We start from the raw sequence: 27,464 nt of genomic DNA on the forward strand, positions 1-27,464 counted from the left end.
AACTCACTTAAGTTGTTGTATCGGTGGTTCCTTCCCGTCGCTGCAGAGTGGCCACAGTGTGGATGTGCCACAGATGGTTTAACCTTTTTTTTTAACCACTGAAGGACTTCTAGTCTATTCTCAGTCTGGGGCTATTACAGATAGTTCTATTACAATTAGATTGGTTATGAACTTCCTGTGCAGGTTTTTATGTGAACTTAAGTCTTCATTTCTCTGGCACAAATGTCCCAGGGCTGTAAATGCCGTGCTCGTGCTAATTCACTTCAGTCGTGTCAGACTCTGTGCGGCCCCGTGGACTGTAGCTCAACGGTCTCCTCTGTCCATGGGACTCTCCAGGCAAGAATGCTGGAGTGAGTAGCCATTCACTCCTCCAGGGGATCTTCATGACCCTGGATTGAACCTGCATCTCTTGCACCTCCTGCCTTGGCAGGCAGGCTGTTTGCACTAGTGTGGCCTATAAATGCTGATTGCGTGGTAGCTGCGTGTTTAGCTTTATCAGGAACTGCCAGACTGGCTGCATCGCTCTCCATCCCCATTAGCCCTGAAGAGATGTCCGTCTCCTCTGCCTCCTTACCTGCATTTGCTGTCATTGACCTTTTTATCCTGGCCCTTCTGGCAGATGTGAACCATGTCACACCGTGGTTTTCATTTGCATTTCCCCTGATGACTTTGCCTCTTTTTGATGATTTTGTCCACCCCATGAGCAGATTCGTAGCGGCACGGATCTTTCCCTTTGCCTTTTCTGGGTGATGCTACAATACTTTCTGGAATGAGCACACTTAGTTCAGTCCTGTCCAACTCTTTGCAACCTCATGGACTGTAGCCCACCAGACTCCTCTGTCCATAGGATTTTTCAGGCAAGAATACTGGAGTGGGTTTCTATTTCCTCCTCCAAGAGATCTTCCCGACCCAGGGATTGAACTCATATCTCCTGCATTGGCAGACAGATTCTTTACCTGCTGAACCACCAGGGAAGTCCCACTTTCTGGGACAACAGGAATGAAATGGGCCCTGGGAACCAGCAGCTGCTGTTCTAAGCAGGCCTCTGCTAGGGCTGAGCCTCAGTGAGTGTCCTCCCTCTGAAGTCATCTGATGCTGTGGCTGAAACCTCCTTCGGTGCATCTGAAGACACCAGAGAAGTGGGGAGGCGCAGGAGCTGCGTCCCGCAGCTGCAGAGACAAGGGCGGCCTGCGGCTCAGAGCAGGGGTCCTGGCCCCAGCTTCCTGAGTTTCCACCTGCTGCCTTTGGTGATCTGCATCATTACCCAGAACGTGAGGAACTTAAAGCACGGGGCTTCTCTTCCTTTTTCTCTGTTGGGATTAACTTTTTTGAGTGACAGCTTAGCATGAGGCCCGAGAGCTGCAGTTTTCATGTTTTCAGTGGTCTGTTTTCCACATAAAACAAACACACTGACAAACGGAACCCACTGTCTTGGATGCCCACGGAAACTTGGGTTCTCCTTACTCTGCTGGATGCTGTAGCTGGAAACCACAGTCCGATCTTTCCCATCTGCAGTGAAATAAGCAGGGGCTTTTGTGTTCAGGGGCTTCCCAGGTGGTGCTGGTGGTAAAGAACCCACCTGCCAACCCGGGAGACATAAGAGACTCAGATTCGATCCCTGGGTGGGGAAGATCCCCTGGAGGAGGCCATGGCAACCCACTCCAGTATTCTTGTCTGGAGAATCTCATGGACAGAGAAGCCCAGTGTCCTACAGTCCATAGATTCGCACAGACGCGGACACGACTAAAGTGACTTGGCACACACGGTGCGCGTTCTGCGTTTAACCAGGCCTGGGGGATGCGCTGGCCACGTCAGTCGTGAAGCCACAGGACTAAAGGCGGCTCTGGCGCCCTCGGGAGGCAGTGGGTGCGCAGCAGCTGCACGTGGACTGGCTTGCCCTGCGTCCCCTGCCTCGTGGCCATGTCCGGGCACCTGTGGGGTCACAAGTAGTCGGACACGACCCAAGTGACTTAGCACACACACCCCTTAAATATGCCTTTGCTTTTAATCCTATAGACTCTGAAACACAACTTTTCTGTAAGATTTACTACTTAACCTGAATGACTTTTAAGCATAGAAATCAAGGAGTTCCTACTAAGCTTTTTTGGTGCCATTAAACGTGTGTGTGTGTGTGTGTTCCAGAGGATCACATCCATTCCTGAGCTCTGTGGAGTCCTACTGTGGACTTTTAGGACAGAATATCATCATAAAATAATTCCTGTAGAAATTACATAGATACCATAGAGCATTGTTTCTATGTCATTATCTATTTGCCCCTTTTTATTCCTGTAATAAGGAGTTCATGATCTGAAGATTTATTGGAAGGACTGATGCTGAAGTTCCAATACTTTGGCCACCTGATGCAAAGAGCCCGCTCTTTGGAAAAGACACTGATGCTGGGAAAGGTTGAGGGCAAGAGGAAAAGGGGGCGGCAGAGGATGAGATGATTAGATAGCATCACTGACTCATTGGACATGTGTTTGAGCAAACTCCGAGAGACAGTGAAGGACAGGGAAGCCTGGCGTGCCGCAGTCCCTGAGGCTGCAGAGTTGGACACGACTTCGTGACTAAACAACAAATTCCTGTAACGTAAGAGCTTGTTATCTTACATGTTGCCAGACTTGCCTGCTCCTCTCTTCCTAGCAGGCATCACAGACTTCCTTGCCTCCTTGGGATAAACAGTGATTCCCAGCAGCTTCCGGAGTCTGTATTTAAGTTTTAACAGCACAGCTGGACATGCAGCTTTACCACCTACGGCTCAGAAACTGACAGAACCAGCCTCTGTGGTCCCTTAAATATTCGTGTGCTTGTTCAGCTTTGCCTCTGCAAATAGGACTGTTCTTCAGTCCATGGGGCTTGTAAAATGTAATTAAAAACAGCCTCCATTAGTTTTGGGGCCACAGCTTGTAAATCAAGAATCAAATTTATAGGATATAATGAATATCCCAAAGGACAGTAGTCACTCAACTGCTGTATTCAAGAGAGCAAGTGATTGGTGATGGCCTGACATTATAACTCTGCTCTAGGATATACGGGAGCCAGATGGTGAGATGACATTTAAGATAAGCACGGTTCAGATACAGTAGATGTGAGCTTGAGTGTTAGCATGCAGAAGTGCTAGTTAATCTGCCCAGAGGGAAGCAGACACTAGGTTTTCATTTAAGATCTCAGGTGGGATTGGAAGCCTGGACCTTCACTGTTGGCATATAAGTACTCTCCACCACTTTGGAACTTGGATCAGCTGGAATTTTCAGGTTTACACTTTGCGGAGTGTGTAGCCTGGTCTCATGGTGAAGAATTATGCTGTGGCTTTGTTAGAGTTCTCTCTGGTTATTAACATGAATGCAACCTCTTGGTTGCATTTCTGTGGCTTTCTTTTGGTCTCAGAGCTTGACATCATCCCAGTAGTGTTTGTGGACTAATAATCCTGAGTAGATTGTTTACATTTTTTTTTTTTCTGGCTACACTGCAGGGTCTTAGTTCCCCGACCAGGGATTGAACCCATGCCTCTTGCAATGGAAGCACAGATTTTAGCCACTGTACCTGCCAGGAAAGTCCCCAGACTAGATTTCTAAGGCAGAGGAGTGACCTGGTAGGAAATGAGTCTGCTGGTTTGACTGAACTCCTTTTTCACCTTGAAGGAGCATTTGTTATCAGCTGCTTTTATTTACCTGTGATAGGCATCTCCACTGCGTACCAGGGGGTGAAACCAGGGGCAGAACTGGGTGTAATCTTCAGATTTTTAGAATTAGACTTTCTTATTTATGTGGAAATGAAACCTTTCTTACATCTGTCCACCATTCAAACTTGCAGCAGACTTTTTAAAATTCAGCTACCTTGATTCAGCTTCTCCCCAGGTCCTCTTCTCTTAGGATGAAAAATAAATTAAACAATCACTTTTACTTCCTCAGAAGTCTCATTGTTTGCAGCTGTGATTATCAATGTTTTCCGGGGTCCTTCTCTGTTGGTATAGGTTTTGTGTCTCCTTCTTCTTGATTTTGTCCATGTTCAGCTGGGGCCTAAAGGAGCTTATGTTTATAATTTGTGATTTATTATCCTATGTACATTCATAAAGAACTTGGTATGTTTTGCAAGTAAGGATTCAAATAGACCAGGTAAAATGATAGAGAAAACTGGAAACTAGAGAAGCCAAAATGCTTGAAGCTGCCTGGGAGATGAAGCACGAAGGAAAATATAATGGGTTGCAAAATTCTCACTGGCTGATAAAAAAGATCCTTGCAGTTTGTCAGGGAAGACTGGCAATTTATGGTGAAGATCCTTATGTATAACATATTGAGCAAGAGAGTATCACCATAAAGGAATCAGTTGAGAATTCAAAACTGTGCCCACGGGAAATGGAGGGCATTAGTATTTCAGTTTTGATGTGCCTGAGATGTTTTGGGTCAGCACACTGACCCTTAAGAGCAGTCGGTCATCATTGGACCTGTCCTAAAGCTTCTTGAATGTAGTAGATTTTCTGAGCTACCCAATTTAGTCTTGGCAAGTTGTTGACCATGCAAATACTGGAGACCAACCAATCAAAATTATTATCTAGTTTGACTTTATCTGAAGTCAGGCTTTCATCTTAAATTTGTACTTTCAAACACTGAAATATCGAAGCTTCTCTGGTGGTCCAGGGGTTCACCTTTCTAGTGCAAGGGGTGCCGGTTCGATCCCTGGTTGGGGAACTGAGTCCACATGGCCTTGAGGTCAAAAAGCCAAAGCATAAAACAGCAACAATATTGTAACAAATTCAATAAATATTTTAAAAACAAAACACTGTAATTTCTTCCCAACTTGGAATTTATAGATCACGTTGCTATTGATTTCGTGTGTCTGGGTTTTACTTGTTTTTGGGTCGTGGCGGCATGGAGGCAGAACAATCTATCATAATGGGCCCACGGTTGGGTTCTAGATTACCTCTGTTTGATCGTGTTGGCTCGTTTCTACTCCTCCTTCCCTCACCTGTGAGTCCAGCATTTTTGGACCAAGGAGTGTTTTGCTCAACCCATCAACACACTGCATTATGTTTCCCCCAACCTGATGCATGCAGTACATATTTATACACTTAGAATCGCGTATGGCTCCTTTCATTGGGTCAATTTTCCACGTATGCTTTTTTATATAATCTCGTTTACTTATGGCTGTGCTTGGTCTTCGTTGCTGTGCGGGCTTTTCTCTGGCTGCGGTGAGGGGGGCTTCCCTTTGATCCGGTAAGTGGGCTGCTCATTGTGGTGGCTTCTCTCCTTGTGGTGCACAGGCTCTGGGGGCCCCGGGCTCAGTCATTGCGACTCCTGCGTTCTAGCGCACAGGCTCAGCAGCTGTGGCGCACAGGCCTAGTTGTTCCGAGGCCTGCGGGATCGTTCCAGATCAGGGACTGAACTCATCTCTCCTGCACTGGCAGACGGACTCTTGACCACTGAGCCACCAAAGAAGCCCTCCGTACATGTGCTTGCAATCTGGCTATTTCCCTCCTTGAAAACATGCATTTTTCCCCAGTGATAAATGGTCTCCATCAGATGTGTCTACCTCTGGGAAGGCAAGCTCATGGATGCGTCTGCCAAAATTAATCTGGTGTATAGTTGGGGCAGGAAAGAGCAGTAAGACTTTGAGATTCCACCTCTGAGATGCCAGGTTTCTTAGGGGTAAATTGTGAAAATGCTCAGCAGGCAAATTCTCAGGGTAGGTTGGTTGCAGTTATTGTATTATTTGGTTTCATTGCTGTGGAAGATTTTTGGTCCTTGCCAGCTCTGTATCTTGGGCTTGGATCGGAGACCATTTGCCTCAGGGAGGGAGGGAGGGAGGTGGGGGTCCCTGATTTCTGGAGGCCTGCCTCGAGGGCCATAGCACTAGCCCCAGCCAGCAGACAGGCCGGTCTGGGAGTCAGGATGTTTGTTTCCAGCTCAGTCTCCTTCCAGGAAACGCTCCTCCCATGAAAAGGCATGGAGATGAAATCTTTGTGCAAATTCAAAGCGAGGGTATCAAGCATTGGGGCTCAAGAGATTCTTGAATCATTTCTTTTCAGTATCTTTTTTCCTTTCTTTGCCGGAAGCTTTTAGTTGATGTTTGTAACTTATTATTTGAAAATGACTGGGGTTCCTTTTGAGGTTTAGCGTATCTGGTGCCTTGAAGATTTTAAGCACACCTAAGTATCATTTCTCCCTTGGAAACAGTATACAGTAGCTGACAGAAACTCTGCCACAATATCACTAGCTAAGGACTAAAAGGAAGAATATATGTATTGTTTTTGAGTGAAGAAACGGGAATTTAAAGTCAGTATAATGAAAGCATTCTGGAATGAAAATTTCCCAAGAGCTCAGCATGCCGGCATTTTATTTAGCTCACACACTTCATAATATCATTCTGGCAACCTTAATCTTCTCCCAACGTGTGCAGACGTGCTAAGTCATTTCAGACATGTCCGACTCTTTGTGACCCCATGGACTGTAGCCCGCCAGACTCCTCTGTCCATGGGATTCTCCAGGCAAGAATCCTGGAGTGGGTTGCTATGCCCTCCTCCAGGGGAGCTTCCTGACCCAGGGGTTGAACGCACATCTCTTACATCTCCTGCATTGGCAGGCGGGTTCTTTTCCACTGGTGCCCCTTGGGAATGCCTGGTCCTCTCCCAGAAAATTGGCCTAAAGCAGAGATGTTTTGCAGCTCAGATCCCAGTTTGTAGGCGCTGAGACCCAGGCCTGCCTCTGGAGCTGGGCTCACCCGGACTGTGACTGAGCACCTTCCTGGCCGGTCTCACCGAGAAGCACATGAGCTCTTCTTCTGGGGCAGAGGTGGCCATGGTGACGCACCAGGCTTCAAGGACAACTCTTGCCTTGGGTCTGGGAATGGTCGTCTGCGTCCCAACAGCAGGACGGGGCACCCACACGCAGGGTGCTTTTTATCCTTCATGACATTATCATAAATTATTTTATTATTTTCCATATAGTTATTCCCTGGCATGCCTGCTTTTGCTTAATAATTAAACTTGGCCTAAAATTAAAACAGATAATTCCAGCTTTTACCTGGTTGTTGATAACCAATTTATTGCACACAGCATAGATATTTTATACCAGCTTTTCAGACTGCCTCTTTATTTAATCCTGAGATGAAAAATCAGAGTACTCTCCAAGGAATGGCAGTGATGAAGCACTCTTAGCCAGGACTCTTATTTAGGGAAGCTTCCGTTAGAGGAAAGTTTTAAAAGGGCAAAATCGGTGTAAGGATTCTCTGAGACAGCACACACCTTGCCGTGAGCTCTTGGCTGGTGTCGACAAGGCCACCCTGCAGACACTTAATGCTGGAGGATGCACTTCACTTTAGGAGGAATGAAGCCAAACACCCTCTTTATCTGATGCATGAGACTGCTCTCTGTGCAAAACATAAAGCAGGAAATGCTGTTGTTCTGTCCCTGAGTTGTGTCCGACCCCATGGTCTGCAGCACGCCAGGCTTCTCTCCTCCACCATCTCCTGGAATTTGCTCAAATCCATGTCCTTTGAGTTGGTGATGCCATCCAACCATCTCATCCTCCGCCGCCCGCTTCTCCTCCTGCCTTCAGTCTTTCCCAGCATCAGGGTCTTTTCCAGTGAGTCAGCTCTTCTCATCAGATGGCCAGAGTACTGGAGCTTCAGCTTCAGCATCAGTCCTTCCAATAAATATTCAGGACTGATTTCCTTTAAGATTGACTGGTTTGATCTCCTTTCAGTCCAAGGGACTCTCAAGTGACTTCTTCAGCACCACAATTTGAAAGCATCCATTCTCCAGTGCTCAGCCTTCTTTATGGTCCAGCTCTCATGGAGGAAATACGTTTTATTAAGGTCGCATCCCAAATCTTTCCATCCTCAGTTTTTACCTCCGATGTTCCTGGGACTTAGAAGAAAGGCTGCATGCAATGCGAGTCCCTCTAGGGTCATCCTTTTAAGTCTGGGATGTGTAGAGGAGGAAACCCGTGGCAATTGAATGCTCATCTGCGACCAGCATCGTGTTAGGTATCTGTTTGTGGTTCTCAGCCAGGGGCGATTTTGCCCCCTAGAGGATACTCGACAACAATTTTATTATCAATGGGGAAAACACCCTTCCTTGTACATTACAGTCACCTACTGCAAGAACCATCCCCAGCAAATGTCAGTTTTATCCTCATTTTATGGATGAGCAAACTGAGTCTCAGCAATGTTAAGTAATTAATAGAAATATGTGATCCATTTCAGTGACCCTCTTCTTATTTCTACTTCTCTCAGCCATTTCTCTGTGTCATGACCCCAGTGAAGACAGGAGTCGTTAACATAAATAATAGCAGCTGTCTGCTAATGTCGCCAGGGCTGAGCTTTCCTGTATAGGGTGAAGAATGAAGACGGTTTTCCCAGAGATGCCCTGCAAGATGCTCCAGCCCTGTGGGCATGGCCCACGTGATGAGGAGAGTAAGGCCAGTTTTGGAATCTCACTGATAAGATCGGAGATCCCAGGGCTGTCCTTCCTGGTGCCTGACACGTAGGTGTAAAATATTCGTGAGCGCCTCTTATGGGGGAGTTATGGATTTTGTTTTAGATTCTACATACATATGAGATCATCCAGTGTTTATCCTTCTGTCTGACTTATGCCACTTAGCATAGTGCCCTCGAGGTCCATCCATGTTGTCACAAATGACAGGATTTCCTTCTATCTCACGGCTGAGTGACATTCTTTTGTAATATGCACCACATCTTCTTTATCCACGCATCCTTGAACCTCGTTTCAGGGATGTGTGTTGCAGTCATTTTTTTCTTAGTGACTTCTCCCCCACCCTACTGAATAGTAGCTTTTGTTGGTTGACATTAAAATTTTTTGTCTGATAAAATTTTTTAAAAATTCTTTGAGGTGACTTCCCTGGTGGTCCAGTGGTTACGCATCCTCCTTCCGATGCAAGGGACACAGGTTCAATCCCTGGTCGGGGAACTAAGGTCCCACATGCTGCAAGGCCAAAACTAGAAAAGCCTGCCCACTGCACCAAAGAGTCAGCACAGCCATCAACATGAATGAATAAATAAAATTTTAAAATCTCTGAGGATTCTTGCAGAAAGAAAGTCAGTGGACTTCCTGTTGGTCAATTTGTCATAACAAGCATGGTGACCATACAGATAGTTAGGCTCAGTGTTTTTCCTATATGGAAGCTCCAGGAAATGCAGTTTTTGACATGAAATCATCTTGAAGATTGAACATGGAATGACATCATTATGTGTCAAGCTCCTCTTTTCTAGACCCAAGATCGGAAATAAAGTTGAGAAATATTTTGTCTCCATCTTCAGCTTGACAGTGGAATACTTTAAAAAATCACATATGTAATACATTTGTAGGTCTATAAAGAAATGATAATATTGTTGATATAATTTCTCCGTAGACTCGAAATGTTAGGACTATGACAGCCTCTCTGCATTTTTGTTTGTATAAGATGCTTTCATGTGTCACGTGGTATGTTTTCACGGAATCGTGTGCATTTGTGCATGACTCTTGGATGCTATGTGGGGAAGTCACTTATCCTCAGAGATGCTGAGTTTAGTGTCGCTGTCCAACACAGAGTAGGTGCTGAACGAACAGTGACTAACTGCCCGACTGAAAAGAATGAATGTCAGTAGGAAGTGTTATTACAAGGTCAGCTGATAAAGCACATGACCTACTCCATAGTGGTTCTTTTCCAGGAATGAGACTCCATTACCCTTGTTATTTTTAGGTCCACAAATAAATAAATAAATAACTCCAGATGCAGGTATGCAATAAACAAATGAAGCCTCTTATTCTTTTGAGGCTGTATTAGCTAGTGCATTTCCTTAATTGAAATTTGTTCTCAGTGTATCATAAAACTGTGCACGGGAGACCTGTGTTTGTACTGAGCCAGCCACTGACTGCAGGTCAGGCAGCTGCAGGGGGTTGCTTGCTGTCTGCTGGAGCTTGCTGTTTCTTCTTAACCTTTCCAGCAAGACTTCAGAGGAGGGTTTTTACTTAATACTGTACCTGTCAAATTCCCAAAGCTGCAAGAAAATTGAAAATACAAATTATATTGTAAAGTGAAATATTTTGTGTGATTCTACAGTGTGGTTGATTTAGGAAGAGAATGAACTCTGACAGCCCTGCTCTTTTCAGTTCAGTGGATTCTAATGGTTCCAAAACAAAAGCCCCCGCACCCCACCGCGCCTTTCCCCATTGCTGTATCAGAGACGCCCTGCTCCCTGCTCAAGACCCAGTGGCCGTTGACTCCGTGTCTTGGGTACACAGGATCTTAGAAGGAATAGAAAGCACTACATGTTAAAATTTGTGAATATAAATGTTTACCATCCCCAGAGGACTTCAGCCATCTGATCAACGCGTAGCTTTTTAGCATTTGGCGCTTTTCTCAGTATTCAATCCATTTTTCATAGGCAGAAATGATCTTTCCCCCATTTTTTTCTGACCTGTGGCTACCACATCCCTAACGTGGGGCTGCTTGGGATGCAGAGGTTTGGAAGTGGTTAGGGGGCCCCCCTCCTCTCTTTTCCTGTGATGATACACAGCAGCCTGTATTCTCTCTTGATTCATTGTGTTCAGGGGAAAACACATAGTGAGGTTTCATGCAAGAGCCAGAAAATCTGAAGTTCTCTGGTTGACTTCCTCACCTGCAATGTAGTGGGTAGGTTGTGTGTGTTGAAAGCATTGGTGGGGGGAGGTTTGTAGGGCTTGGCTCCTTTGATGAAGGCTGAACCTTCCGTAGGCCTCCCTGACTGCTCAGCTGGTCAAAGCTGCCAGGGCAGGAGACTCAGAAGGCGTGGGCTCGATCCATGGGTCAGGAAGGTCCCCTGGAGGAGCAAGGGGCAACCCACTCTGATATTCTTGCCTGGAAAATTTGATGGGCAAAGGAGCCTAGTGGGCTGCAGTTCATGGAGTCTCGAAGAGTCAGACATGACTGAGCGACTGAGCATGCATGCAGGAGCCATCAATACCTCTCCTGGCGCCTTCACCACAGGGGCCTTTCTGCCCCTTTGTCCTGCACACCTCTTTCATGATTCCTCCTCTGCCCTGGCTGTGCAGGGCTAGGCAGCGGGGAGGCAGGGGACAGCTTTGCCCTCCCTCAGAAGCTCCCCCTTCCCTGCCACACAGGAGCTGGCTGCCTTTCTGATTTAGCCAACATCCCCGGGATTAGGAGTCAGGAGTCTGATTGGCCTCTTCAGGCTGAATGTTATTGCCCCACTAACGCAGACGGCCGCCTCATTCCCGTCTGATCCTGGAGGTACTGTGTGCAGGGTGTTTCCTGCTACTGCTCCTGCTGCTGCTAAGTCGCTTCAGTCGTGTCCGACTCTGTGCAACCCCATAGACGGGAGCCCACGAGGCTCCCCCGTCCCTGAGACTCTCCAGGCAGGAACACTGGAGTGGGTTGCCATTTCCTTCTCCAAAAGTGTTTCCTAGTTAGCCATTAACCTGCAGACGGTTTGGAAATGGAGTATCTGAAGCCGGCCACATGTTGGAGAAATTTCTTTATATTTGATATTAAACCCACAAATTAAGCTTGATTTAGAGGGAATAGAGTAATGCCTTTTGGGGAGACACTTTTGGAGGTAACCATGGTTTGCCCGGTGTGATTCATGGGGGCCTGGCATTTCTGAGCTGAGTTTGTCAAGTGCTTGGGTGTTCTCTCCTGGAGCTAAGCTCTCCAATATCCAGTGCATTGTGAAGTGAGTCTCATATCGAGAAAAAGGGGAGGGAAGGCAAACATCCTGCTTATTATGGATAGTCTGCCTATATGGTGAATTTGAATGGTTTCTCAATTTAAAGAAACCATATATATAATACAACACTCGAAAACAAATATGTATGAATATATGTGTCATATACATAAACAAATATATGTATGCTCATATATATATATATGCATGCGTGTGTGTGTTAGTCACTTAACTGTGTCCAACTCTTTTCAACCTATATACTGTAGCCTGTGGAATTCTCTAGGCAAGATTATTGGAGTGGGTAGCCATTCCCTTCTCCAGGAATCTTCCTGACCCGGGGATCAAACCCAGGTCTCCTGCATTGAAGGCAGATTCTTTTCTGTCTGAGCCACCAGGTACCCAGACAACTGAGGGGCAGTATGGATGTCCCCATCCTTGGGGTCTGATCTGAAAGGGAACTCCTGCTTTCTCCAGGGGAAGCCCATGTTTCCCTGATGTTGATTTCTAAGGACGTTTCTCATCGCTGTCCATAGCAGTGAGGCTGTGGTTGCTTTTGTCTTCCATCACCGAACGTGTTCTCCATGTCACGTGCTAAAGGTGGCCCGAGCCTTCTGTCTTACTCACCATCACCTAGGTGAAGGGCAGGAGGGAAAGTCAAAGTGAAGTCGCTCAGCTGTGTCCGACTCTTTGTGACCCCATGGACCGCAGCCCGTCAGGCTCACCCTTTCATGGGATTCTCCAGGCAAGAGTACTGGAGTGGGTTGCCATATCCTTCTCCAGGGGATCTTCCTGACCCGGGGATTGAACCCAGGTCTCCTGCATTGTGAGCAGACCCTTTACCGTCTGAGCCACCAGGGATTTTGAAAAGATAGAAAAGTTAATTCTAGTTCTGTAATGTTGTTGTCAAGGTCAATAGGGTCGTGTCAGGTAAGAGATCCCTTTGCAGACAGAGAAGTATGATGACTGTAGAGTTAGACAGACCCTGGTTCAAACACACCCCTGCCTGTCAGATGAAGCCTGAGGCCGGTGGTTTGCTTTCCCTGGTCAGCTGTAGACTAACAGTCTCCTGGAAGGATTCATGATGGTTGTGCCAGTGCCCAGCAAAGAATCGCCCAGTGCCAGAGAATGTCCTCGCCATCCGCATGATGAGCATTATTGGATGGTCATCACTAAATGACTGAGATGCGAGGGTCGGGCTTTGGGAGCTTGGAGATCCAGCAGCTACGATGGCTCTGGCCCCCTCTCTCTCCCCTGTTGGGTGGGGCAGCAGGCAAGCTGTCTGCATCTGGCTGTCTGCCATGCATCCCGCTCAGTGGATGGAGATAAATCACAGCAGGGACTGCAGGAGGCAGGATTTTGTGATTCAGTGTGTCCTGTCCTGAGAGAGCCCCGACCCCACCCTGCTGAGTGGCTGGGATAACCTCGCACGTGAAGTGCAGTGCACACCCACCCACTTCCCTGACCTCAGAGGGGATAGCTTTCCCTTTGGTCTAGACTCTGCTCCTAGCAGCCAGGGCAAGGGGCTCATCCATCCCTGCTCTGTGTCCCCTTAAGGTTCCAGGAAGCTGTTCTCTGATTCCTTGAGGTGTGTGGGCTTCCTGTGGAATGAAGCCCATCTCCTCTGACCTCTCAAAGCTCTTTTGGCCTGGCAGTGTTGGTGCCCTTAAACCTGAGTTCTCTGCCACCCCCGACAATGGAAGTTGCAAAGATGCTAAGCTCCCACCCTGCGAAGAGTTTGCCCTCTGTGTTGCAAGCCTGGGGCTTGTCACTGGGCAACACCCTTTGTCTTCCTGCTCAATCTGTGCAGCTTTGAAAAGAAAATTGCCCTTGGGGTTGACTCCTGTTTACCCTTTACAGATCTGTGAGGTGTTAGATCCACAAATCTCTCTTGGAGAAAAGTGACAGGGTCTCCTGGGGCCACACAAGGGCTCCTTAGCAGAGGAGCTGTGATCGTCCACATCAAAGTGCTGAGGTCCAGTAGACACCCACCCTTTGAGCGAGTGTGGCCAGGGTCGCAGGCTGGCGAGCCCGCCAGGGCTGGGGGCCAGGGTGGCTCTCAGAGCTCTGGGCTTGAGGAAGAGGAAGAGGAATCTGGCAGCCTCATAGCAGCCTACGGTCAGCTACGTGCTGGACTGACCATGAACGATCACTGGCCGTGATTGCGATGACCAAGTTAGAGGCTGATTTCCTAGTGATTGCCTTGAGGTTAGTGAAAATTCTCGAGTTCAGATACAAGGGGAACTATTTTTATTTGATGGGATTTTGGATTTGTTCTCTGAGAGACAGTTCAAGATCGCACACTCCCAGGGCTAGGGACCGCCCGAGGCGGTAATGAAGCTTGGGAACCAAGGACAGGTTCTGCATCCACGCTCACGAGGCATCCCTGTGATGAAAGGAGCATGAGCAAGCACCACGCTGTCCGTTCATTCCTTTGTGAATCTACCGCTCCCAAGAGGGAATAGTTTATTTCCACTCTTGATTGTGTATGGATGCTTTGGGGAGCGCATGGCAGCTTGCTGCACCCCCGTAGGCAGCAGAGACCACCTTCACGTCCTTTTATGGGGCAGCGTGCACACGACTGTGTCTGGTTTAGACAAGGGGGTCCTATTCTGCCTTGCTGCTGCATGGCGCTCTATTTCGGTCCTTATTTCTTTCAAGGGATTGCCTTTGAATTTCCAGGTTCATCGTCTTGAAATACCCATCTCAGCTTCAAAGCTGAGCTATTCAAGAACAGGTCCTCTCCCACCTTCAGCCCAACCCCCTAGCTCAGAGCTGCACACAAATTTGGGATTTAAAGATTTGTAATTCGATGGACTTGGAGATGAAGGGGCGGATGTCTAAGGATGCCTCTGGTCTTCTGGAAATCCTTGACAAAGGATGAAAATAGAACAGAGCTTTCAAGTTTGCTGTTCCCCAGACTTTACAGTTTGGCAATCTGTATTTGCAAAAAGGACGCCTTCTGTAAGCAACCTGAGCGGTCTCTATTTTTCATCCCATGAACGACGGGCATTGGGTCACCCTCCTCCTGACCTGTGTCCCTTCTTCCTGGCCATCGCTCGACTCTCACCCCAGTTGTGCCTGCATACTCTTGACATCCCTCACTGTCTTACACCAGTACTTGCTGAGGTCCCGGCTCTCATTGCCGTCATCCCTCCCCTGGCTGCCCACGTGGCACTTTCCTTTGCATTTTGGCGATCTCCTCCATTGGAGGCACGGATGGACGTCTGTCCTAGTGAACGCTGCGGCTCCTCCCCATGACGGGCCTGCTCCAGGAGGCAAAGCCAGGAGGCATGCATGATGCCCAAGGCTGGGCAGGGCCGGACCCAAGGATCAGGCTGTAGCTTCAAGCCTGAGTTCCTTCACATAGAAACTGCACTATCTGATGGTTAAGAATCCACCTTTCAATGCACAGGACACGTGTTCAGTCTCTGATCAGGGACCTGACATCCCACATGCTGCAGGGCCAGTGAGCCCAGGCAGCACAACTTCTGAGCCTACGCGCTTTAGAGCCCGTGAGCTGCAACAAGAGAAGCCCCACACGCTGCAACCAGAGAAAGCCTGTGTGCCTCAGTGAAGACCAGCACACCCAAAAGAAAAATTAATTAAAAAACAAAACAAAAAAACAGCCTTGGATGACTTCATTAATTCATGGAGTTGCAGCTTCCTCATTCCGGAACTGGACACAATATTGACTTGCCAGGAGCATTCCAGAAGATACTGTAAAGCCAAGAACAGGCCTGCAATAGAAACACACGATCTTTTAATACACATGCAGAATACTAAGTCACTTCAGTCGTGTCTGACTCTTTGTGATCCTATGGATTGTAGCCCGCCAGGCTCCTCTGTCCATGGGATTCTCCAGGCAAGAATACTGGAGCCGGTTGCCATGCTCTCCTCCTGACCCAGGGATCGAATCCAGGTCTCTTATGTCTCCTGCATTGGGAGGTGGGTTCTTTACCACTAGCCCCACCTGGGAAGCCCATCTTTCAATATAAGAAAAAAACAAGAAGCAAAGCCAGGAAATAGGGGAAGAATTGAGTGCCTCTAGGAAGGAAGACTTTTCTAAAAAGTGCACTGTTCCACTGAGATGAGGAGGAAGATGCTGCAAATAGACAGAAGATGGAGTTTTATCCTAACTACACGTGGACCTCTTTAACCCAGCATGAAATGACTGAAGATGGAGTTTTATCCTAACTACACGTGGGCATCTTTAACCCAGCATGAAATGTAGGATTTTGCTCGATCCTGTAAAAGCATGAGAACATTTCACGTGGCTTCCATTGTGGGGTATATGTCTCCTTGCCCACGTATCAGTGCAGAGGTATTGATCTTTTGCTGTGGGATGGGCCTTGTTCTGGCTCTGGGGACACACAATGAGCGAGGCAGAGTTGATTCAGTCTCCAAGAGCTGAAGGCGTTTCAGCATCGCAGTTCAAGGGCATCTGGGGCCCAGAGCTTTGGGGAGAGATAGGCAGGAAGCAAAGGGTCAAGCACATGAATACAGCTGAATCTCCCCGGGAGAAAAGCTTCAGACCGTCTCCAGTTGAGAGACTGTCTACAAAATATTTGACAGCTGCTCCTGTCAAGGTCATCAAGAATCAAGAAAAGTCTGGGAAACCGTCACAGCCAAGAGGGACCCAGAGAGATAGCAAGAGACTATAAATAATGTCGCACCCTGGCTGGGAACCTGGAGGCAGTGAACGGACATGGGGAGAAGGGTAGTGAAATCTGAATCACACGAGGTCTAGTTCAAAACAGTGATCCAGGGCTTCCCTGGTGGCTCAGTGGCAAAGAATCTGCCTATCGGTGCAGGAGACGTGGGTTCCATCCCTGGTCCGGGAAGATCCCATGTGCTATAGAGAAACTCAGCTCTCCCACCCTCCTCTGGGGTGGGTGCGGATGCAGGAGAGGAGGAGCAGAAGGAAGGCTGGTCGTGCTGTCCTGTCAGATTTATACTGAGATGGAAAGATGCTGGAGACGTTACATCAGACAAATGGCATCACTGACGTTTGTTTTACGAGGCAGTTTGGGTTGCTTTGCTGAAAGTCTAGAGAAAGAGGGAGCTGGGCCAACTGGAGGGCCCATTAGGTGCCTCTGGAAAACTCTGGGTAAGAGATGCTGTAGCCCAGGCTCCGATGGTCTCCGGGGAGAGAAATAGGGATGGGGGTGTCGGACGTGATTTGGAGGCAGAGTCCAGTGGGCCTGTGGTCAACTGTGTGTAGGGAGGGAAGGAAAGTGGAGAATCAAGTAAAGTCTTAGATGTTTGGCTGGAACCAGAATGGGTAGGTGGAAATCTTAGAGAGATGGAAAATCAGGTTTGGGCGGAGCTTTGTTTTGGCTTCTTCAGTGTTTCTCAGCCTTTTTTCCCCATTATCACCCTCCTAAGGAGAAGGATTAAATTAGATTTAAGTTTAATTAAGAAGAGACATTAAGTGCTAAGAAGGAGGATGGGGCCTGCGTGGAGGGCCAAGGGCCAGTGTAATGTCTAAAATGTTCTACATCCACCCCGAGAACCCATTTTCACGCCCAAAGGGAGACAGTGCCCCGTGGAGAATGCACGGCCTGGTTGGTAATGAGATGTCTGGGAGACGGCCAGAGAGAGAAGTTGCAATTAGGGGTCAAAATGCAGGCTGGAACTCCCAAGGAAGGGTTGGTTCTGAGATACAGCGGGGTGGCCCCAAGCGTTCACAGGATAAAATCAAGGCCACCAGGGGAGCGAGCGTGGCTGGAGAAGAGACACAGACCAGGCTGCAGCCGCAGGGCACTCGTGCATGTAGGGGATCAGCAGTGGAAGGGATATCGTTAAAGGAGAGAACCCAGGAGCGGGAAAGCAAGGTTGAATTCTGATGAGAGGATGTGTAAGAGCACAGAGATGTGACCAGAGCGATCGACTGTGCAGGGGTCACTGCTGCTGCTGAGCGGAGCAGTATCCCCGTAATTGCCAAGGAGGAAACCAACCTGCAGGGGGCAGGGGGCGGGGTCATGGAGAGAGTGGACCTGCTGACCAGGCAGCTCTGTCAGGACGCAGTGAGACGCTGCCGTCTGGGGAAACGGTGATGCCGGCTGGCTTGGGTGTAGTGTTTGTTGTTGACACAGGAATCATCCAGTGGAGAGAAAAACAGGTGAGGAGTGGCGCTGGGCTTGGTGCAGGAAGTCAGTAAGAACTGTGGGGTGCAGGGTAGAGGGGTTGTTGGAAGGGCAGGGGCTGGCCTTTCATAGGAGCCAGACACAGATCCACTGTAAGAAGAGAGAGGACAGACCAAGTATAAATGTCAGCAGAGCCATAGACGTGACGGTTGGACGATGAGAAAATTTCAACATGGTTTTTTTCTCACTAAAAAATAAAACAAGATTATCAGAAGGGGTTTTCAGAATAGTGGCTATGGTGCACCTGTATCTATGTGCTGACCATGTGAAGCTTTCCCCTCTAGCCTTTTTCCTGCTAATCCACACTCACGGGTCCAGACGGATGACTCCTGTGGTCCATGCCGCCCTCTTACGTAAAGCCCAGGAGAGGCTCACAAGCAGATGAGCCTAACACGATACACTGCTTTAAATAACTCATGTAAAATCACCCTTCTGTGAACATTTCTAGATGGATCTTGTCTTTTAAGCTTCAGCAAACCCTATTAGCCTTCAAAACCCTCTAGTCTCTCAAAATAGTCCTCTCCCAGCTTCCTCCTGCATCTTTGCATCATGGCTGCATGGTCCCTGGAGAGGCTGGGACAGGGTGTCGGCTGTACCAGTAGGGACCAGAGCCCCCTGGAGAGGACTTGTTTCCAGGGCCCCCTTCCCTTTTGCAGCTATTCTGCACTCAAGGGCTTTCTGATGTCTGGGTTTGAGCATCTGTATGTTTCATCTTCTCTCTTTGAAGACTATGATCTTGTGTTATCCCTCTCCCCACCTCCCCCCCCCCCCTCCGCCCAACTCCAGGCGCTAAGGATGAAAAAACAGGGACCCAGGATGCACTCTGGTGCAGTGGACATTTCAGGTCCCAGTGGTGATGCTCCCCATGCTGGAGGCTTGTCATCCTTTCTCTGTTTTGTTTAGAGGCACAGAGTATACAGCCCTGCTTGGCACTTCCTGATCAGTCCCAGGGGCAGCAAGAATTTTGAGAAGCACATTCTTCCTGCATCATCCCAGTTGCTCTTGAGTCTCCGTGATGCCATTGCATTTTTCCACTGCTCGGTTGCAGAATGCATGGAGGAATTTTAGAAATCACATGCTGAGTGTTATGAGCCTTTTTCTGTTGCCGACTTCACCTTCCTAGCTCTTCAGTCATGTGAGATGTGTGCTTCGGCTGCTGGCGAGCAGCAGGTCAGGGTGCATGGAGTCTGGAGAGCTAATGGCCTCGATGCTTCTCACTGATGGTGTCCACATAGACGTATCTCCTCCTTCTGGTCCAGCTGGAAATGCCAATGCTGGCTGGGGCAGCTCTGATGAAAGGGCTCCCATCTCAGCTGCCTTGATGTTGTGAGTCGGGATTGGAGCTCAATTGGAACATAATCCCTTCCCTTTCAGAAAGGAAGGTTAATCTGGAAATATCTAGAAGTATTTGCCATATTTTTTTTTACTTTATTTACATTAAGATGCTGTGCTTAGTCACTCAGTCGTGTCTGACTCTTGGCAACCCCACGGACTGCAGCCCACCAGGCTCCTCTGTCCGTGGGGATTCTCCAGGCAAGGATACTGGTGTGAGTTGCCATACCCTTCTCCAGGGAATCTTCCCAACCCGGGGATCAAACCCAGGTCTTCCACATTGCAGGTGGATTCTTTACTGTCTGAGCCACCAGGGAAGTCCACTTTAAGATGGGTCTACTGATTAACACTTCACATTGTCTCTCTGGCATGAAGCATCTTCAATAAGCGAGTTTTCATGCCCTTAAAAGTGAAAAATCCAAGACCAGAGGCACAGTGATTTGAATTCTCCTGGATTTCCAAGGCTCTCTCACTCCCATCTGATTTAATAGCCGTTTTTAAAGCGAGTCAGCCGTCTGGTCCTTTCAAAGCTTTGACTTCATTGTCACATAGAAGTCAGCTTTCTTTTCACAGTCACGTTTTTCTCATTTCGTATAAATTTTAAGTAATTCAAGCAGTTTCGATAGCAGGTTTTGTGGATATAAACCAGGCAGGGAACACACGCAACTGGGTGTACAAACCCGACGTGTGTGCGCTTTGTTCTTGGCTGTAGAGGTGTGTGTGGTCACAGTGCAGGAGAGCGTTTAGTGTGAGCTGTGGTGTCACTGCTGTGCGGGTTAGAGAGGGGCGAATCTCTGTTAAAGTGAAAACAAGGGGCTTGCCTGTTGGTTCGGTGATTAAGACTTTGCGTTCCGATTCAGGGGCTGCAGATTCAATCCCTGGTGGGGGAATTACAATCCCAGATGCCTCATGGCCAAAAACACAGAACGTAAAACAGAAGCAACATTGTAATAAAATTCAATAAGGACTTTAAAAATGGCCCACAACAACAAAAAAAATTCTTTAAAAAAGTGAAAGTCACGTCCTCCTCAGTTGGTATAGGGTGTAAAGGATTGTGCGTAGAGATGTTTCTTAAGCCTGAGTACATTAGGAGAAAGAGACCTAACGAGGTAGTGACGGTCCTTCCCCAAAAGAGAGACATCGTCGAACTTTGAGCAGAGTCTTGGCAATTACGCGGTCACTGGCCTTTATCATTTCTGATTACCTCTCTGCCAGCCTCTCAAAGATGGCGGGCAGGTAAGCGCTCAGATCTCTAGAAAATGAGACTAAATTTTATTATATTCTGAGAGGAAAATAGTAACTGAAGCAGGACTGGATTCAACGGACCCGAGGGTTTTCTGTTCTCACTTTTCTCCGAAATATCTCTTATCCAGTCTCGGGGAAGATCGCATGAGGTTTCGGGAGTACCAGGAGGGTAAGTTCAAAAAATTGTGAAAGAAGGTTGATTTAACTTAAACAGTGAATGTTCTCTCCTAACCCTGAGTACTGAAGCCACTCACGTGGCAAAGCACCGCCGATCATGTGGTAACGGAGGAGCTCTCGTGGTACCTGGTCACGTGGTAAAGCATCACCCAGACTGCGTGACTAGCAGGGGAGCGGGCAGGGCAGGGAGAGGCAGAGAGGAGAGGAGAGAATGTTCTTTTGTTTCCCTTTCAGAGGATGTGTTTCTTGTCAAAATGTAATCACTGGTGTCAGCAAACTGATGAGATGCTCTGAGCATTGTTTACCAAATAAAAAGCTTCCTTCTGTATGACAAGCAAGAGATCAGATCAGGTGGTTAGATCTGCTGCTTACAAGATGATGGGAGCAAAAATAAGTACCTAATCGGATGCTTAAGGTGTGAACCAACTGACAGCAACATGAGACCCACCTCTCAGTGTCCCCAGGGCATCTGCTAGGTGCCCTGAACACCTGGGTTCCCAAAAAACATTTGATGAGCCTCCTGTTCCTGCTTTTATATTTAATTAGTGCTTTTCCAATGTAGTGGCCTCTACAAAGGGGTATAAATCAATATAGTTGACTTTTTCCACAATAAAATAGCACTCATGATGCTTTGAAATAACTTCAAAAGCCCCAACTGTAATCTTAGACTTGTAAGGGTATTGTACAGGAATTACCATCAAGGATAATAAAGATCATAGCAAAAGCATTTTATTTATCAAGCCTTTAGTCAGGGCCTCACTTTCCTCCCATCCTTGGCATTCCTCTCAGTAGCCACAGAAGGCCATCATATGGTCCTTATTTTGCAGGTGAGAGAGGTGAAGTTGATACTGATTTTAGCAGTTCACACCGGGCTATACGGCTAACAAGTCAGAGGGGACCAGATTCAGGCCGAGGTTTGCCCGACACCACAGTTCACTTTGTAATTGTTTAATTTCCTGTTATATTGTTCACATCCTTTGTACCTTCTTTACCCTTTGGGGCGTGAGTGGGAGAAAGGCGTGAGATTATCCAGTAACATAATCGCTTGCATAAACATTTTTTTTTCCCTTTACTGTTTTGATAGAGAACTTCCAGCCCCATTGTCAGTGAAATAAATGTTTGGGGTGTTAAAAAATGACCCCTGACCCTTGTTAGACATTGGATTTCCCTTGTGGCTCAGGAGACCTGGGTTGGATCCCTGGGTTGGGAAGATCCCCTGCAGAAGGGAAAGGCTACCCACTCCAGTATTCTGGCCTGGAGAATTCCATGGACTGTATAGTCAATGGGGTCGCCAAGAGTCGGACATGACTGAGCACCGCTCACTTTCACTTGTTAGAGATTGGCATGGCAGACTTTATTCAGGCCCATCCTAATGGGTGTAGGGACTACCACAGTGGGCTTTTTCAGTGGCGGAGAGAAATTGGGTTTGACTTGCTCTAAACACAACAAGAAAAAGTGGGCCCTTTTGGCAGAGGTGTAAAGTGGAATCAGTGGATGTAAAATCACTGAAAAGAAACATCAGATGTAAGGGGTGATTCTGGACTACCCTGGTGGCTCAGTGGTAAAGAACTGCCTGCAGGAGACATGAGTTCAATCCCTGGGGTCAGAAAGAGCCCCTGGAGAAGGGGATGGCTACCCACTCGAGTATCCTTGCCTGGGAAATCCCATGGACAGAGGAGGCTGGAGGGGTACAGTTCATGGGACTGCAGAAGAGTCGGACACGACTAAACAACAACAAGGGGGTTATCCTGCCTAAACTGACCACGCGGGTTTCTTGTTGAAGGCAGACCAGGGCAATCCGCTACGGAGGGTGCGGGGGGAGTTCTTGCTGGAACTGGAAAATGCTGAGATGCATATGGAAGCCCACAGGTCAGGGCTTAGTCGAGAAGAGAGTTCAGAAGAGCCTGAGTCTGGTCAAGGAGAAGATCTTTGTCGGGGACAGAACTGTGGCTGGAATTCAAGTCAAGAAATATGCCAGTGCTCACTGCAGAGCCTTTTTGCAACGCGCTTTAGAAGCCAGCACAGAAAGAAGGAAGGTCCTGTCAGCCTGATGCCCTTTCTCCAAACTGCAGCTGTGTTAGGAGAGCGGCTCACGTGCTTACACTTGAGAGCGTGGCCGCCCCGGAAGGACCATCGCACGCAAGGTTGTGTATTTCACTCCATCCTCTCTCATTCATCACAGCAGGGGCTTTTCCATAGTATCTCCCCATCAGTGGAGTTGTAGAAACACGACCTGAATACCGAGTTAGACGTCATACTCTTGAGAGCACGTTCATTTGTTAAAAGAAATATGTTTGTGGTTTAAAACATTTATTTTTTATGTTGTACTTTTATAAAAGCAAGAAACTTTTGTGCTTTGAGTAAAATGCTCTGCTCTGGCAGTGAAGCTCTGTTTTTTTGTTTTTAAGAGGAATTTTTTTTCTTCTAAAAACACAGAGAAAAATACCACACATTTCACACAGCATCATCGCCACCCTTTCCCATCACCTTACAGTCAGAGAGCTTTCAGGCGCTTATAAAAACTGAAGGCTCAAATACTGGGGATTCACTCAGCCTTGACAACTCCTGCGGACAAAGTTGGCGATTTGTTCACCGTTCTTGCAGACATTTAGCCTCTTGCCAGGCACTTCGACATCAGAGAATTCAGGGCATAGATCAGTGACTGCAGAGGCAAATTCATCTGCAGGTAAGTGAGCAAGCAGCGTACAGCACCAATGCAGAATGCCCTGGTTTTTGAGCATCTACTGAGAGGCTTAATATGGCCATTGGTCATCTGTATTGGTTTGAAATGAAAGATAAGTTTGTCTTTTTCCCCCTCCCTTTCATTTAATTTCACTCCACGCTAGGGAAATTCAGGAATATTTTCAGCTTTTCCATTTATAAAATAGTCCAGAGGAAATGAAGATCAGGTCAGCCCCATGGTCCATTATTTTATTCTTTGGGTTGGTGAGGCACTGACACTGTTTAGTTTAGCCAGTTACTCCGTTGGAATTTACAGTAAGGCCTTACTTTAATGTAATTCCATCGAGGGAGTGTTTGTTTTAAATAACTTCCCTGGCTTCCTTGTTTGGTTTGTGCTGGAGATTCTGTCTCTGTGTTTCTAGTGTGGAGCCCCCCTGGGCTTTGCCGCACAGATACAGTTTTATTTTTAAATTGAAAAGTGGATGTGTTTAATGTCCTTCAAGGAGCAGATTCATAGAGCTGCAGCTTTCCTGAGAGGCGTTGCCAAAGTCATAATTGGTAGAAAGTTACCAAGAAAGGGGGATTAGCTTGTTGAGCCGTGGCACAACAAACCAGCATGGTCTCGGGTAGTTTTGTGGCTTGTTTGAGAGCATAATGCAGAATTTAGAGTGTGTGAGCCCCCGGGTAGTGACACAGAGACCGCCTTTGCTAGGAGAGTTTGCTACTAGACGGCTCTGGACCCTGCGAGAGCCACATAAATGAACAGATGATTCCAGAAGGGCTTAGGGAGCATGGGTCTCATCACACACCGGGGATCAGTGCTGTCCCGGGAACAGGTGGCAGGTGCTACACGATGTGTGACATCCCTGACAGGTGCCCAGGTGGGACGGGGTTCCTCCTGACTCTGGGCCCCACTGGCATTGCTGGGGAGGAGACCCAGAGGGCCTGAGGGAGTCAGAGGCCTGCAGAAGACTCCCGGGGCCAGCCGTGGCTCATGCAGCCTCATCTCGAGAATCGGGTACCTCTTTGAACAGGATGCTTTGACATCCGAATGGACCACATTGATTCAGATGAGCAGATGCTGCCTTACCCTCAAGGGGCCCTGGCCCCACCCCTGATGCTAGAGCGACAGGGATGGAGACCCTGACTGCCCTATAGACAGAGGCGATGTGCCGTGTCCGGGAAGAGACTGGGGAAGACGTCGCAGCTCCCAGCTCAGCTGGCCCTCACCCTCCCCCACTCTTACCTCCTTCTGTCTGGGAAGTCTAGGGTGGGTGTGTAAACTACCAAGGCTAAACCGTTGGGACGGGGAAGAAGTGGTCTCAGGATGGAGGTGCACGCCGTGTACTGTGGGGTCCATGCAGGTTCCTCTCACAGGGGCTCAGGAAAATCCCTGAGCAGACGGATCTGGGAACTGGGCTATACAGGGAGAGCAGGATTCCGCCAGAAAGCGGGGGAAGATTCCTGTGACTTGAGGGAACTCAGCCCTGCGGGGCCTGGGTCAGGGGATCTGTGGGTGACCCCGGATGGCCCAGCAGGATGGGGCCTTGGAGAGGTGTGCTCAGGCCGCATCACAGGAGTCCTGGATGACAAGCTCAGGTCCTAAGGTCAGCTGATTAGCACCCTGAATTTCCTCTGCACCCTCGTTCTTCCCTTGCCACCCCACCGAACACACATTCCCAGCTCCTGCAGAGAACAGAGACACTTTTGACCGTGGCAGGAGGAGGCTCTCACTGTGCCTAGCGAAATGGGCAAGGCTTGTCTTGTTGGTGCCAGTGTGTGAAGGTCTGTAACGGGCCTGGTCCTCAGTAGGTGCTCACTAATTATCCTACAGCACATAGTAGGGAGAGCACGAATGTCTGCTTTTCCTTCTTTTTTCTTTTTTTCCTCCTGCCCCTGGGAGATACGTCTGTGTATTCATGTACCTATTCTATTCTAGGAGGTTCTGGCACAAGGTTTACGGGGGCACTGAGCAAAAATGTTCCTTTCATACAAATTACATGCCAGATCATCCTTAGTGGAGGTGTTTTCCTTCCTCTGAGTCTCCTGCTCGGGGCAAGTTGGGGTGACTCTTTGGCTCAGCTGAGTTAGTCTCCAGTCAGCTAACTTCTTAATCAGCTTAACCCTTTTCTGAACCTATGAACTCTTATTCAGTCATGACATTCACCCCAGCCTCCCAAAACGTCAGGAAAGACTCATTTGTTTTGGTGGTTACAAGATTTTCACTCAGCAAAGACAATGTTATCTTGAGAGTTGGTTAGAGTACGTGAAGTTTTACATGGATAAATAAGCATGATTCATGTTTTGATGCGGTTAAACCTTCTTTTTATTTTATTTTAGGGGGCAGGGGAGGTTTATAGGTTTCTTTGAGGAACCAGAAACTTACACCTTGGGCAAGGAGGAAATAGTCAGTTGCTGCTGTACAGCAGTGTCCTTGTCTTAGAGGAGTTAGAATCAGTCCCTCTTTAAGTGACTTTTTAATTTGACCAACATTATTGTGGTATAATGCCTATTCGATAAAATTCACTCATTTTAAGTGGATAGATGGTTTTCAAAGCCTACTTGCTTCTAAGATCCTGTTGGAAGAATAAGTGGAGATGTTTGGTGTTTGCAATCCAGAGAAACACCTTTGTTACCTGTGATCCAGATTCCTTTGCATGGCAAAATCCCACATGCCTGCAAAGACTGCTGTTGCTTCGTCTTTCAGTGACGACGTCATGTTCCTCGGGATGCCAGGCACACAGAGACAGAGGTCTTCTGAAAGGCTCCAAGCTTCTGGGCCTTCGAGTTTAGTACAGATGGCCTGGGGCCTTTTCCCTCTGCTGAGTTAGTTTTTTCCCTTTTTCTGGAGGACAGGCCAAAGGCAGAGGCGGCTGTGACCAGCACGGGGCTCTGTGGCCCCTGGACGTGGCTGTGGGCTCCCGTGAACCTGAGGCGCGCAGGCCGCCTTTGCCCTCGTGGGGCTGGGTGAGGAAGCACGCATCAGCTGGGTTCTGTTGGACCTGGGCTCAGAAACCGTGAAGCTTCAGCCACCACCGGCTAGTGGTCTGCCCAGGAACAGTGGTCAGAATTCTGCTGCAGAGATGGAAACAGAAAACAGGGGAAAGTCCTATGATGGCAGAGGAATAGGATGGGGAGACCACTTTCTCCCCCACAGATTCATCAAAAGATCACTTGAATGCTGAGCAACTTCCACAAAACAGCTTCTGAACGCTGGCAGAGGACGCCAGGCACCCATAAAGGCAGCCCATTCTCTTCAAAAGGAGGTAGGACAAAATATAAAAGACAAAAAGAGAGTCAGAGGAGTTAGGGATGGAGAGCCATCCCGGGAAGGGAGTCATGAAGGAGGAGAAGTTTCCAAACACCAGGAAACCCTCTCACCAGCAGGTCTGTGGGGAGTTTTGGAATCTCAAAGGGCAACATAACCGGGAGGGGAAAAAAAAAAGAAGCAGTGTAGGCCTAGCGAGGCCACCGGAGGGGAGCGACAACACCCCTCCACTCTCAGTTCCCCTCTGTGTCTCCAGCCAGCTTTCCTTCCCGCCACCCCCGTCTCTCGCGTCTTGTTGCTGTTCCATCGCTGAGTCGTGTCTGACTCTGCGACCCCGTGCGCTGCAGCATGCCAGGCTTCCCCGGGTGTCACTGTCTCTCCCCTCTATCCTCATCATTCCTTTCTTTGCTTCTTCAGCAGCAACAACATTCTCTTGGCTATATATCCTTCTCCTCTCAGCTTGTTCCAACATCACCCCGTGTCCTGAGAGCAGGCTCTGTTCGGGTGACAATCATTTGTCATTTTTTAGTGGCAGACTTTAAAAGAAGCAACAGAAAAAAAAAAAAGGTTCTGCACAGTGATGCTGGGTGTCTGCCAGAGGGGGCCCAGGCAACTCGGGTTTACCAACTACTTCCCCACCCTTTTTCCTCCTACCAGGTGAGAACAGATAAACATGAAAAGTTCTCCACCCAAGGGCCACGTGTCCTGTGAGTTGAAAATGTGCTGGAAGTGCAGTGCTTCTGTGGGTCATGTCTGGCTAAGACCAGAGCTTTGCTGGGGCTGTGTTGGGCTAGGGTGCCCTTGGCCTAACTCTGCAAAATGCCCTGAATGCCATTTGCAAGTTCTGCTCATGGAGCCCTACACTGGAGTTTTGCTCTGCTACACAGAATGATGAATCATTGGCTTTCTTTTCCCAGCTGTGCTTTCACGGCCCTGCTCTTGGTTGGAGCTGC

The 27,464-nt window shown here is 48.2% G+C and overlaps 1 protein-coding gene across 4 annotated transcripts in view; it reads left to right on the forward strand.

Moving 5' to 3' along the window:
• Positions 1–27,464, forward strand: part of DOCK1 (dedicator of cytokinesis 1) — a 556,998-nt gene that overhangs the window by 356,440 nt on the left and 173,094 nt on the right. The window lies entirely within an intron of this gene.

The sequence above is a fragment of the Bos indicus genome, chromosome 26, assembly GCF_029378745.1.
Source record: "Bos indicus isolate NIAB-ARS_2022 breed Sahiwal x Tharparkar chromosome 26, NIAB-ARS_B.indTharparkar_mat_pri_1.0, whole genome shotgun sequence".
NCBI classification, from domain to species: Eukaryota; Metazoa; Chordata; class Mammalia; order Artiodactyla; family Bovidae; genus Bos; species Bos indicus.